This window comes from Mytilus trossulus, chromosome 12 (assembly GCF_036588685.1).
Source record: "Mytilus trossulus isolate FHL-02 chromosome 12, PNRI_Mtr1.1.1.hap1, whole genome shotgun sequence".
Taxonomy (NCBI): Eukaryota; Metazoa; Mollusca; class Bivalvia; order Mytilida; family Mytilidae; genus Mytilus; species Mytilus trossulus.
In genome coordinates this window covers 44,814,198-44,826,619 of record NC_086384.1, presented here as the reverse complement: position 1 = coordinate 44,826,619, position 12,422 = coordinate 44,814,198, and the positions used below count along the sequence as shown (strand labels likewise).

The following is a 12,422-nucleotide window of genomic DNA, read 5'->3' as shown; positions in this document are numbered from 1 at the left end:
TTTTCCAAAACCTCTTAAGTAGTTGTTTCCCGATACCATAGTTCCAATGTAATTTTTTTGACATAAATCTGACCGTCCCAAAGAAAGTCGAAAGAAATATTGTCGAAAGGATATATTTATTTGCTTTTATCGTTCGGATAAAAGATAGAAAATTAACAACCATATATACTAAGTTTTTTTTTTAAGATTTTGAATCGCTTTTTTGAATTGTTGAGAAAAGAGTGTCATCGGCTTCATGTCTCCTTCAAGCAGTTTTGTCATTTGATGATAAAGCTGCCGGTTAGTTTTGCATTTGAGAGAGTAATCGATTTCATTTCGGAGGGAATTGTTTTTGCAGCATGCACAGACGCTTTTGAAAGGAACCTGATGAAGACCTTTGATGCCAATGATTGAGTTCGACTATTGGTGGTTAAGGCAAAATCTTATATGGAGGTCTGCTATATGATTTTCTTCGATGTTTCGGTGCATTGAGCCACATTAGTGACTTTTTTTCTGACCATGATAGTAACTGAAAAGGTACAGAACACGGAAAACTAGGGAAAGATGTTTGAGAAAACAGAGGACTGAAAACGACTGATTTTGCTTGCAGGAAATAGATTGTGTTTCAGTTCCTTCCGTGCAGTACATTATATTGTACTAATAAGAACTTCAAATAACGAAATTTTGATACTTGAACTTACTTTGACAGTTTTTCTTCGCTTCGAAATTGCCACCCCGTGTCAAACTTAGCCGACACCCCGCATGTGGCGTTCTACACGTCGATATATCGTAAGTTTAGTAACTGTATATTTTTCACAACGAAGTTTGCGTTGAAAATATAAATTGCCAATCATATGCCAGGGTTGCATAAGCAGACGACACTTAATATTTTCTTGCGTACGCTGTCAAAAAACATAAAAAAAAACATTATACGGTTTCAATTATAACCGAACAATTAAACGCTATAACGGGTTGCAACATTTTTTTTTTACATCAAAGGTGACTTCCGATACTAAGGGAGATAACAACTTTTTACTGATAACAAGGTATTAAATAAAACTGGAACATCAATTCTAGAAAACCTCCATTTCTTCTTACCTCTTAATTTCATGGTGTTAGTTCAATTATTTCTTAATTTGATGTAATTACCTTTTTTTTCTGTTTAGTTGTTTTTTTTCATATTCAACCTATTAATTATGTTTTACATACATATTGTGCATTATAACTTACCTTAGGAAATAAATTGCAAAACTTGATAGTATGGCTAAACCTTTTCATGATTTGTAAACATGAAAACTTAGAAACTAAGCTTACTCCATGCATGCATGGACGAAGGTAACTAACGTTAAATTAGTCCATGCATGCATGGACTAACACAACAGACTTAGTCCATGCATGCATGCACTAAGGCAACTAACCCTAACTTAGTCCATGCTTGCATGGACTAACACAACAGACTTAGTCCATGCATGCATGGACGAAGGCAACCAAGGCTAACTTAGTCCATGCTTGCATGGACTAACACAACAGACTTAGTCCATGCTTGCATGGACGAAGGCAACTAAAATTAACTTTTTTAAAGTTTAAAAAATTTATAAATGCAAAATATTTAAAAAAAATCAATTTTTTCAAAAATTAAAACAAAAAAAATAAATATTTAAAAAAAAATTCTTTTAAAATTTAATTCTTATAAAATAAATGAAAAAAACATGAAAAATTAACAAAATAATTTTTTCCAAAATGCTGAAAAAAGTTAAAATTCCATTTTTTTTTTCAAAATAACACAAAAAGAAGAAAAAAATGGTTAATTACCACTGTGTATCATCACCACCAGATATAGGTACCCTTGCATATAGGTATAAATGCCACATGAGAATATTCACGTCTGCCAAAAGATTAGAATGTGTTCACATTTTATTTAAATGATAAAAACTCTTCACTGAACAGATCAGTTGGAGCTGAAAATTTGTTTAACATAACCTGGACCATTGACCTGGACAGTAGCTGCAATTAGTTCCTGAAAGTTCCTAATCATTTAGTAGTGGTAAGTGTTATTTTAGTTTATTGTTATTATATCTGTAATTAACATGTTTAATCAGACTGAGTTTAATTGAGGTCTGGAGCTGGCATGTCAGTTAACTGCTAGTAGTCTGTTGTTATTTATGTATTTATATTGTCATTTTATTTATTTTCTTTTGTTACATCTTTTGACATCTGAATCGGACTTCTCTTGAACTGAATTTTAATGTGCGTATTGTTATTCTTTTACTTTTCTACATTGGCTAGAGGTATAGGGGGAGGGTTGAGATCTCATAAACATGTTAAACCCCGCCGCAATTTTGCGCCTGTCCCAAGTCAGGAGCCTCTGGCCTTTGTTAGTCTTGTATGATTTTAAATCTTAGTTTCTTGTGTATAATTCGGAGTTTAGTATGACATCCATTATCACTGTACTATTATGCATATTTTAGGGGCCAGCTGAAGGACACCTACGGGTGCAGGAATTCTCGCTACATTGAAGACCCATTGGTTGCCTTTGGCTGTTGTTTGCTCTATGGTCGGGTGGTTGTCGCTTTGACATATTCACCATTTCCTTTCTCAATTTTATTTGTTGCACTATGATTTTTGCCTTTGTCTCAATAGCAGCTAACTTTTTGTATATATTATACATGTACATGCAAGTCGTCAAAACTTCAACCCAAAAATGTAAGATCTGTAAGTTTGCTTTCGCAATTTTTTTGTTCTTCCCATGCCGGAATTAATGTTATAGTGCAGTTTGAGCACTCAAAAACATGTTATTATGTCCACTGGTTGTGTTTGGTTGCTGTCTGCCATATTAAATGGATTTCCTTATTTTTTTTGTTGCTTAAATTTGTCTATTAGCTTTCTCTTTTGAAATTAGGTGTGCTGGGCTTATTTTAATTAAGCTTCATCAGAAACATACAAACAAAAATTTGACAACAAATGATGTAGATAGCATTATCTTGGGACTTAATAAGCCCATGTAAATCTTTAAACTAAGGCTTTTGCTTATTGTTGAAGACTTCAGGTGACCTGTACTTGTTTACATCAGTGCCCTATTATGCAGGGCTAGTAGTTGTCTTAATTGCAATCATTCCATGTAACCTTGCTTTTGTATCATTTAAAGACTTCAATTCTTAAATCATTTAAGTTAACACATTTTAATTTCAAAACGTTCAACAGATATTTCCAAATAACAAATTTTGTAAACAACAGATATAATTGGTAACTGGAAATTATTTTACAGTCAATATGTTTTTATATTTATCAAGAGGCATCATACTCATGTTCATTAAATTCTTTCCTTGTCAGACTATAACTGATCTCAAAACCAGTGAAAATTGCAAGTAGCTTTTAGTTTCTAGAAGTACTATTTTGATAAGATGTGTAATTTTTCGTCATTTCTTTTGATTTTCTGTCATAATCAGTCAAACTATTTCACCAAGATGTTTTCAAATTCTCCTAGTACTTCAAAGTTCTCTTTTTTCAATAATAATCTGAAATACACAAAATCAACAGGTTAGTAACTTCATAATGTACAAACTTTAACATGTCAGATTAATATGATGAAGAAAATGATGTGCAGCGCAGCCTTGTTATTTGACTGACCAGTTGGTGCATGTTTGGACACAATATTCAAGCTTGATAGACTGTCTGTATTTGGATTTTGATCAAAATTATGAGAAAAAAAATCCCCCTCCCCCAATTTTTTTCAACCCTCTTTCAGTAATTACCCCAAAACTTAATCCCAGCCTTTTCCTTTGTGGTATGGTACTTTGCAGTACAATTTTAAAGAAATCCATACACTTAAACACAAAATATTGTCTGGAAATTAGAAAAATGCGTTTTTGACCCCCTATTTCCTGAACGTTTGAGGCAATATTACCCCTTTAAACAATTCCAGTCTACCCTTTGTGATATGGAACCTTGAAGAACAATTTCAGAGAGATTAGTACACTGGCACACAAGTTAATGTCTGGAAACTACAAAAATGCTTCTTTTTTGCCCCTAATTTCTAAACTGTTGGTACCATCACCCCAAAAATCAACCCAACCTTCCTTTTTGGTATTAAACCTTGTGTAAAATTTCATGGATATCCATTATCTTAAACTATATAATTATCCGTAAACCATATGTGTCGACATACATGGCTAACAACAACATCATACCATAATATGACTCAATTTTATTCTTCGAACTTATAAAAATCAGGACGCTGTTTTTTACTTTTTAATTGTTTAACATTTTACAATGGGGGGCTTTTATTAATAGCTTATTACAATATATATGGTAATTATTTTTGCTAAAGGCTGAAAGCAAACCACTGAACTGTCATTGTTCATAAAGATAGTTTTCATGGGTAATCTTAGCACATTTCTTCATTTTTACATGATGATCATTTTGAAAATCAGTCATTGTTATTTGTGGAAACCCTTCTTGGAATTCAGTGAAACTTGAATATATAAGCATAACCATTTTTAAGATAAAAAATTTCCAAATATTTTCATTTCCTGTATCTACATGATCTAATTAATAAACGAGTTTTAGTATTTTTGCAGTTAACATTAATCTGTAGCTTCTTTCTAGGGTTTAATATAAAACCAAGAGTGCACACGCTGAAATGTCTCGCCTTCTTTTGTAGTCCTTAAAATAAAGCTTTATTACAATTGAAATATAACCTTAACATTAACCAAAAAAACTAAAAATTTACCACTAAACCATGAAAATGAGGCCAAGGACAGGCAAGGTGAGATGAACCATACAAGGCACACATCTATACAGCTAATAATTCTTCCATACAACTAATATATTTCCATACACCTAATATAGTTATTATAGCAGTAGACTTATTGCATATAGTATTAGATAAAAAGACAAAAATTCAAAAACTTAACTTTGACCACTGACCATGAAAATGAGGTCAAGGGCAGATGACACATACCAGCTAGAAATGTACACCTAACAATCATTCTGTTATTATTTCCATACACCAAATATATTAGACCTATTGCAAATAGTATATGAAAAACAGAAAAAAAACCACAAAAACTCAACTATAATCACTGAACCATGGAAATGAGGTCAAGGTCAGATGACACCTGCCAGTTGGACATGTACACCTTACAGTCCTCCATACACCAAATATACTAGACATATTGCTTTTAGTATCTGAGATATGGACTTGACCACCAAAACTTAACCTTGTTCCCTGATCCATGAAAGGAGGTCCAGGTCAAGTGAAAACTGTATGACAGCCATGAGGACCTTGCAAGGTACTCACATACCAAATATAGTTATCCTATTACTTACGTATAATAAGAGAGAATTTCACTTTACAAACCAGATACTCCGCAGGGCACAGCTTTATAGGACCACAGAGGTCGAACCCTGAACAGTTGGGGCAAGTATGGACACAACATTTAAGCTTGATACAGCTCTGAATTTGGATTGTGATTAAATAGTTGACACAAGATAGGTTTCTGACACAGAATGAATGTGGTCTAAGAACTTACACTTAATAAACTGTTATCACAGAGATATGTATCGCCTTTTTGTAATGTTGATAATGCAATGTTGAAATTAAATAGCAATATTTTAACATGTAAGTTATGCAAATATTCATGTAATTTTAATTATGCAATGTTGAAATTAAATAGCAATATTTTAACATGTAAGTTATGCAAATATTCATGTAATTTTGATAATGCAATGTTGAAATTAAATAGCAATATTTTAACATGTAAGTTATGCAAATATTCAAAGTCTCAGGGCTATGAACAATGACTGAAGGTACATGGCTAAACAATCTCCATGGAATGAGAGATATAGATATGATAAATATAATACAACTGCATACCAATTACCATTGACTCATAATAAGTAGTTCCATTTAAACGAACCTAAACACAAACATTAACTTTTAAACTATGTAAAAGTTTCAAAGTCAATGAACCCTGATCAGGGGTGGGGCTATATAATCTCCATGAAAACAACACTTTCAAATGACAATAAATTTGCATACCAAATATCATTGACTTAATATTAGCAGTTCACTTTAAACTGATATTATCACAAACTAATACATGTAAACTAAGCAAAAGTTTCAAAGTCAATAGACCATGACTGAGGGGGCAGGGCCAAATATTCTCCATGGAAATGAGATGTGCTAATGTTTATAAAACTGAACACCAATTAACATTGGCCTACCACTAATGGTTCCCCTTGAACTGACCTTTTCACAAACTAATACATATTAACTTAGCAAAATTATTAAAGTCTATAGACCATGACTAAGGAGGTGGAGTCAAAAAATCTCCATGAAAATGAAATATGCCAATGCTTATATATATATAAATACAACTGCATACCAAATATCATTGACCTACCACTAGTGGTTCACCATAAATTGACCTAATCACAAACTAATACATTGTTGATGCTGCCGCCGCGGGGAACACCATACCTATGTCTCATTTTTTTACTCCGTCAAGGCAAGAAAAAAACTTATAAATTTTAAATTGGACATTTACCTATTATGGTCAAATATCCAAAATATAAATACATGGTTAGATTCAGCATATCATCATGATCATAGAACCCCAAGAATTCAATTTTTGATGAAATCAAATAATGTGCAATTTTAGACCCTTTAGACCTCAAGCATGACAATGTGGATCAATTTGATAACCGCGGGCCCAAATATTAAAAATCTAAATACACAGTTAGATTCAGCATATTAAAGAACCCCATTTTTGTTGAAATCAAACAAAGTTTAATTTGAACCCCGATTTGGACCAACAGTCCATAATCAACAAGAGGCTGTCACAACGACAGCAAACCGGATTTATTAGCATTTATTTGTGTCCTGGCAATATCACAAGAACCATTACTGATGATTGGTGAAAGTGAAAATTGTCAATATCAAATTTGACCTCAGAGGGGCTCTATTTTGTCATCAGTATCAACATATTAAAATTTGAAAAGCTTAGATTGAATGGTTTGTGAGTAAATGCAACAACGTGAATGGAAACACCATTTTATGATCTTTCAAGAACCATAACTCCTGAACAGTAAAAGACAAAATCGTCATTATTGAACTTGACCTCTCTTTTGTCATCAGTAACAACATATTAAAATTTGAAAAGCTTTGGTTGAATGGTTCATGAGAAAATGCACGGACACGACTGGAAACACCATTTTTCAATCTTTCAAGAACCATAACTCCTGAACGGTAAAAGTCAAAATCGTCGTTATTGAACTTGACCTCCATTTTGTCACCAGTAACAACATATTAAAATTTGGGAAGCTTTGGTAGAACAGTTCATGCGTAAATGCACGGACACGACTGGAAACACCATTTTTCAATCTTTCAAGAACCAAAACTCCTGAACGGTAAAAGTCAAAATCGTCATTATTGAACTTGACCTCCATTTTGTCACCAGTAACAACATATTAAAATTTGGGAAGCTTTGGTGGAACTGTTCATGCGTAAATGCACGGACACGACTGGAAACGCCATTTTTCAATCTTTCAAGAACCATAACTCCTGAACAGTTAAAGTCAAAATGGCCATTATTGAACTTGACCTTCATTTAGTTGTCAGTAACAACATATTAAAATTTTAAAAGCCTTGGTTGAACGGTTCTCGAGTTAATGCACGGACAACATTTGATTGCCGCCCACCCTACCGACCGTTTGTTAAAATCAAACAAAGTTTAATTTTGGACCTTTTGTACCTTAATGTAGACCAATTTGAAAACAGGACCAAAAATTAAAAATCTAGGGGTGCTATAAACAGTTTCGTATAAAAAACTAAAAATTTGCACCCACTGTATCTCTTTTCGAAGCAGGAGAACATAGCCTGAAGCATAAATTTTTAGAAAGACCAGGTAAAAACCTATGAAATTCATACTGTTTTGAATATGAAAAATGTGCATGTATCATGTCTGCATGGGTGTGCACATGGCCTGATTTCATGTTTTTTATGCATAGATTAGGCAATGTTTTTCCCATTTTCTCTGGATAAAACTTTTTGGTACTATTAAAAGTACAATTTATTTTTATTTCATTATAAACTAGAGAAAATTCTGATTCTAATGATATCTAGTTTTATACAAGTATCTTCATTAACATTAACACCACTAAGGGTCAATTATAGATGGTCCCTCAAAATATGACGTCATAGAAAAAAACTGTTGATTGCACCCTAAATACACGGTTAGATTTGACATACATACAAGAACCCAAATAATTCATTTTTTGATGAAATCAAACAAAGTTTAATTTTGGACCCTTTGGACCCTCATTCCTTAACTGTTTGGGACCAAAACTCCCAAAATCAATAACAACCTTCCTTTTGTGGTCATAAACTTTGTGTTAAAATTTCATAGATTTCTATTCACTTATACTATTAAATTTATTGTGCAAAAACCAAGAAAAATGCTTTTTTGGGCCCTTTTTGGCCCCTAACTCCTAATCTGTTGGGACCAAAACTCCCAAAATCAATTTGAAACTTCCTTTTCTAGTCTTTAACCTTGTGTTTAAATTTCATAGGTTTCTATTTACTTATACTAGTTATAGTGTGAAAACCAAATGTCTTCGGATGACAACGACAACGACGCCAACCTCATACCAATATACGACCAAAATTTTGAATTTTTGCAGTCGTATAAAAATCTTGACTTTTTCTTCAAGTAGACACTCAACCATGAAAATTAGGTCAAGAACATTGGACATGTGACTGAGAGAAACTTGGTAACCTGAGGCATCTTGGTATATATTCAAAGTATGAAGCATCCAGGTCTTCATCCTTCTAAAATATAAAGCTTTTAAGAATTCAGCTAACTCCGCTGCTGGCCCCCAGAACATTATATATATGTCGAGCTTTCTGCAACAAAAGTTGCAGGCTCGACAATAAGATGATGTGGTATAATAGTCTTTTTTCACATTACATGTATCAACTTTTGACTCGGATTCTATGTTTTTTCAACAGGTTTTAATACCTTCTCTGTGATAAGACATCTTGGTACTCTGTCACTACAAACACCCGATAGAAGTAAATTCTAAAATATAAATGGTGCAATTTTGGGGAAGGGTTTACTGTTTTCTGATGATTAAGTCATGTATAGAAAACATAATGGCATATGCATTAAACAGTTAACTTCCCTCAAATTTGTTCCGATTAAAGTGGGTACATGTAAATAGTAAATTTGTCTATAGCCAATGACACAATATCCACCTTGAATGACATGGACATCAAATAACTGATACCATGGATACTGTGTCATACTTTCACAGATTTCTATGAAACTTTGCAGATGCTTTTATGATTGCATTTTTAGTTGTGCTAATGTTGATGGTATGTTTTAATATACATTTACTGCCCACTTTAAACAAATTTTATTGTTTCACATACAATTATTACCATCTTACCCAATACATCTTTGATGCATACTCGAGGTACATGTATTAATACAAATATAAACATTACTTTAAATTTATGTTTACCTTCATTTGATATCCTTAATCTTCAGTCAAACTTTCCGACTCCTCAACCATTTTTTTGTCAACAGAGGAAATTTATCTCCTTTATCTACAATAAAATCCTAATTAAAACTAGACCTTACAAAAAAATCTGTGGCTAATTTATTAAATAATTAGGAGTTGACTGACAATTTCAACCATTCATGATACTTATTTGATTATCTTTTTCTTGTTGATCATTTTTGCGACTTAAACTAAAATTTCTCTCCATCTATATGTTATTTGTTTAGATGACATCAAGTGATGGCTATAATCATTCATTTATAGGTCTAGGTTAGCTTTTAAGGGCATACGATACAGTTACAGAGGAGGTAATGACGTTGCTAATGCAAAATGTTATTTTCGCGACATCAAACTTTAACATACCAGGGGAAAATGCATTTTTCGACTGATTTTTATCATTCAAACTGAATTTATTTGAAAACGAGTTCATGGAACCCCATTTTTCAAAACAGCAATTTGTTTGACTTTCAATTTGCAGGGAGATTATGTGACCCAAATTTTATAAAACTGTAAATAAAGGATTTTTTTTAATTTTGATAAACATAAAGCCAAAAATTACATATTTTTCCTCAATTCATGAACATTTGATAAAATTACGAGTTATTTCAGAATAAAAAATGCATAATTTTTTAGGATACTTATAAAATTCAGAAATTACCGATTATTTAAAGTCATAAGAAACCTCAAATTAAAAAAAAAATAAGCATATGTTTTTTATAACTAAATGGTTAGTTTTCATTAAACAACTTATGTACATATACTTTTTTTCTGAGGAAAATTCTTTAATTTGTCCAAATTTAGAAGAAGAGTACTTATTTTTAATTGCTTGCTGCCAGCATAGTGCATAGTGACCGAAGCGTAACCCTCCTCGTAAAAATCCGGTGACCACAATACGCATGGATCTGTCATTGAAATAAACAAATATCTGATTATACATGTTAAACACGTGCTCAATACCCATGCTTTTTGTGATTTGTTTACCATAAGGTGACAATCGGTTAAACTCGGCTCCAAATCACGGCATTTAATGAGCAGCCATATTTGTTCAATCATAACAAACAGAGAGAGAAAAAAATTGGCGATTATATGATATATATGCGAAAATAATGATAAAATCGTGCACATAGGACTAAGTTTATGAATGTATACATCCATTGGTTCAAGAATTGGACAAACATTATTTTTCACCACTCACTCGTTTCATATGACTTTAACAAAAAACAATTTGTGTTTATCTTTTAATAAATAAATTTGGTGTTTTAACTGTCTTCTGATTGGTTAAAATTATTAGTTTTATTTTCAATGTTGTCAATTTTTATGGCGACACGCCCACTCTGACATTGTGTATTCATACGCCAACATGTGTGTACGTTGTTATTGTTAATATAAATAATATAAAAAGTCCTTTGAGCCTTATTTTGATAGAAATTTATTTATAATGAATGGCATAATTTATTTTGATTTTATTGAACCATAAAACTAATTTTTGACTCTTCACATTTTACATAATCCGCTTCACGGATTATTCAATGTGAAGAGTCAAAAATTAGTTTTATGGTTCAATAAATTCAAAATAGATAATAGCCATTCATTAATAACAAAAAAAATTATGTCTTTTTTTCGAAAAAAAAAGAAAATACGGCCACATATCTGAATTTTGAGCAAATATACAAAATTTCGACCTCATTTTTCTCAAAAAGTAGCACATGAAGGTATATTTTTTATTACATATTTGATTTAATCAGGTAAAAAATAGCCTATATGCAAATTTTCACGAACTTGTAAATACAGGATCAAAACTGTACTGTATGCCCTTAAGAGAAATTCAGCCCATTGTGTAAGGACAAGGATAAAATATTGATTATTAGAACATGCTTTCAGTAACTGCTATAAATCTCAGATGTGTATTTCATGTGTTTTTGTTTTAGGATTTTTTATTGTGCTTTGACTTTGTATTGATCTTTGAATTAAGCCCTTTTCAAATGATTTTTATAGTTTGCTAGTTGAAATGTTGCACCACTGTCATAGGTTAGAAGGAGGGTTTCGTGCCAGCAACCATTTTTAATGTTTTACAAACTCCATGTGTCTGTCTCAATTCAGGAGCTTGTAATTCAGTAGTTTGTTGCTGTATATCATAACAGTTTATCGTTCAATGTTTTGTTAATAAATCAGACCCTAAGTTGTTCATTGGTAATTTCAAGTCCTTGACGTTGTATAGCTCGATCATTGTTGAAGGATGTACAGTTACCTATGGTTGTTAATTTTTGTCTCATAGGTCTCTCATGGAGAGTTGTTTCATTTACAATCATACCACATCTTCTCATTTTTACAAAACATTTAAATAAGTATACTTCACCTTAAAAGCTGCAAACAAAATGGTACAGTCCAAGTTCCTTTTCTCTTTGTTTCTTCAACATCATTTGTATGAATGTATCTGTAACATCTACAAGGAAAAATTGTTTCTGTAAAAATGATAAACGTACTTAAATCTTATACTTAATAAAAAAAAATGGGGTCACCGTTCACAACCTGCCTTCGAAAGAAGCATACATTTTTGTAAAGGTACCTTTTTTCTGTTGAACTAATAGCAGAAATAGAGGTATTACCGAAATAAGAGAACTTAAGGTGGTATGGGAGTCTAAAATAAAAATGATAGAATTTGTTCATACTTTGTCAAAATGTAGTATCTATTGATACATGTTCAAAAATATTAGAAAAATGATAGGTCACCGCGCATTTTCTCAAGCTACAGGTTGTGACAAAATGACAAATTGTGTATGGATTATACAGGAAAAAACAATATTTTGTGTATAGAAACTAAACAAAATGATAGAATTGTAAAATAAATTTGGAAAAGATTGCTTTCAGACAATGCTTTG

The 12,422-nt window shown here is 32.0% G+C and overlaps 1 long non-coding RNA gene across 1 annotated transcript; it reads right to left on the bottom strand.

Annotated features, from left to right (window-relative positions):
- Nucleotides 1-3,399: 3,399 nt before the first annotated feature.
- Nucleotides 3,400-12,128, bottom strand: LOC134693476 (uncharacterized). Its single transcript, XR_010102413.1, has 3 exons — nt 11,900-12,128; nt 9,505-9,589; nt 3,400-3,494 (listed from the first exon to the last, which is right to left on the bottom strand). It is a non-coding gene; the product is annotated as an uncharacterized LOC134693476 (long non-coding RNA).
- Between the last annotated feature and the right edge of the window lie 294 nt (nt 12,129-12,422).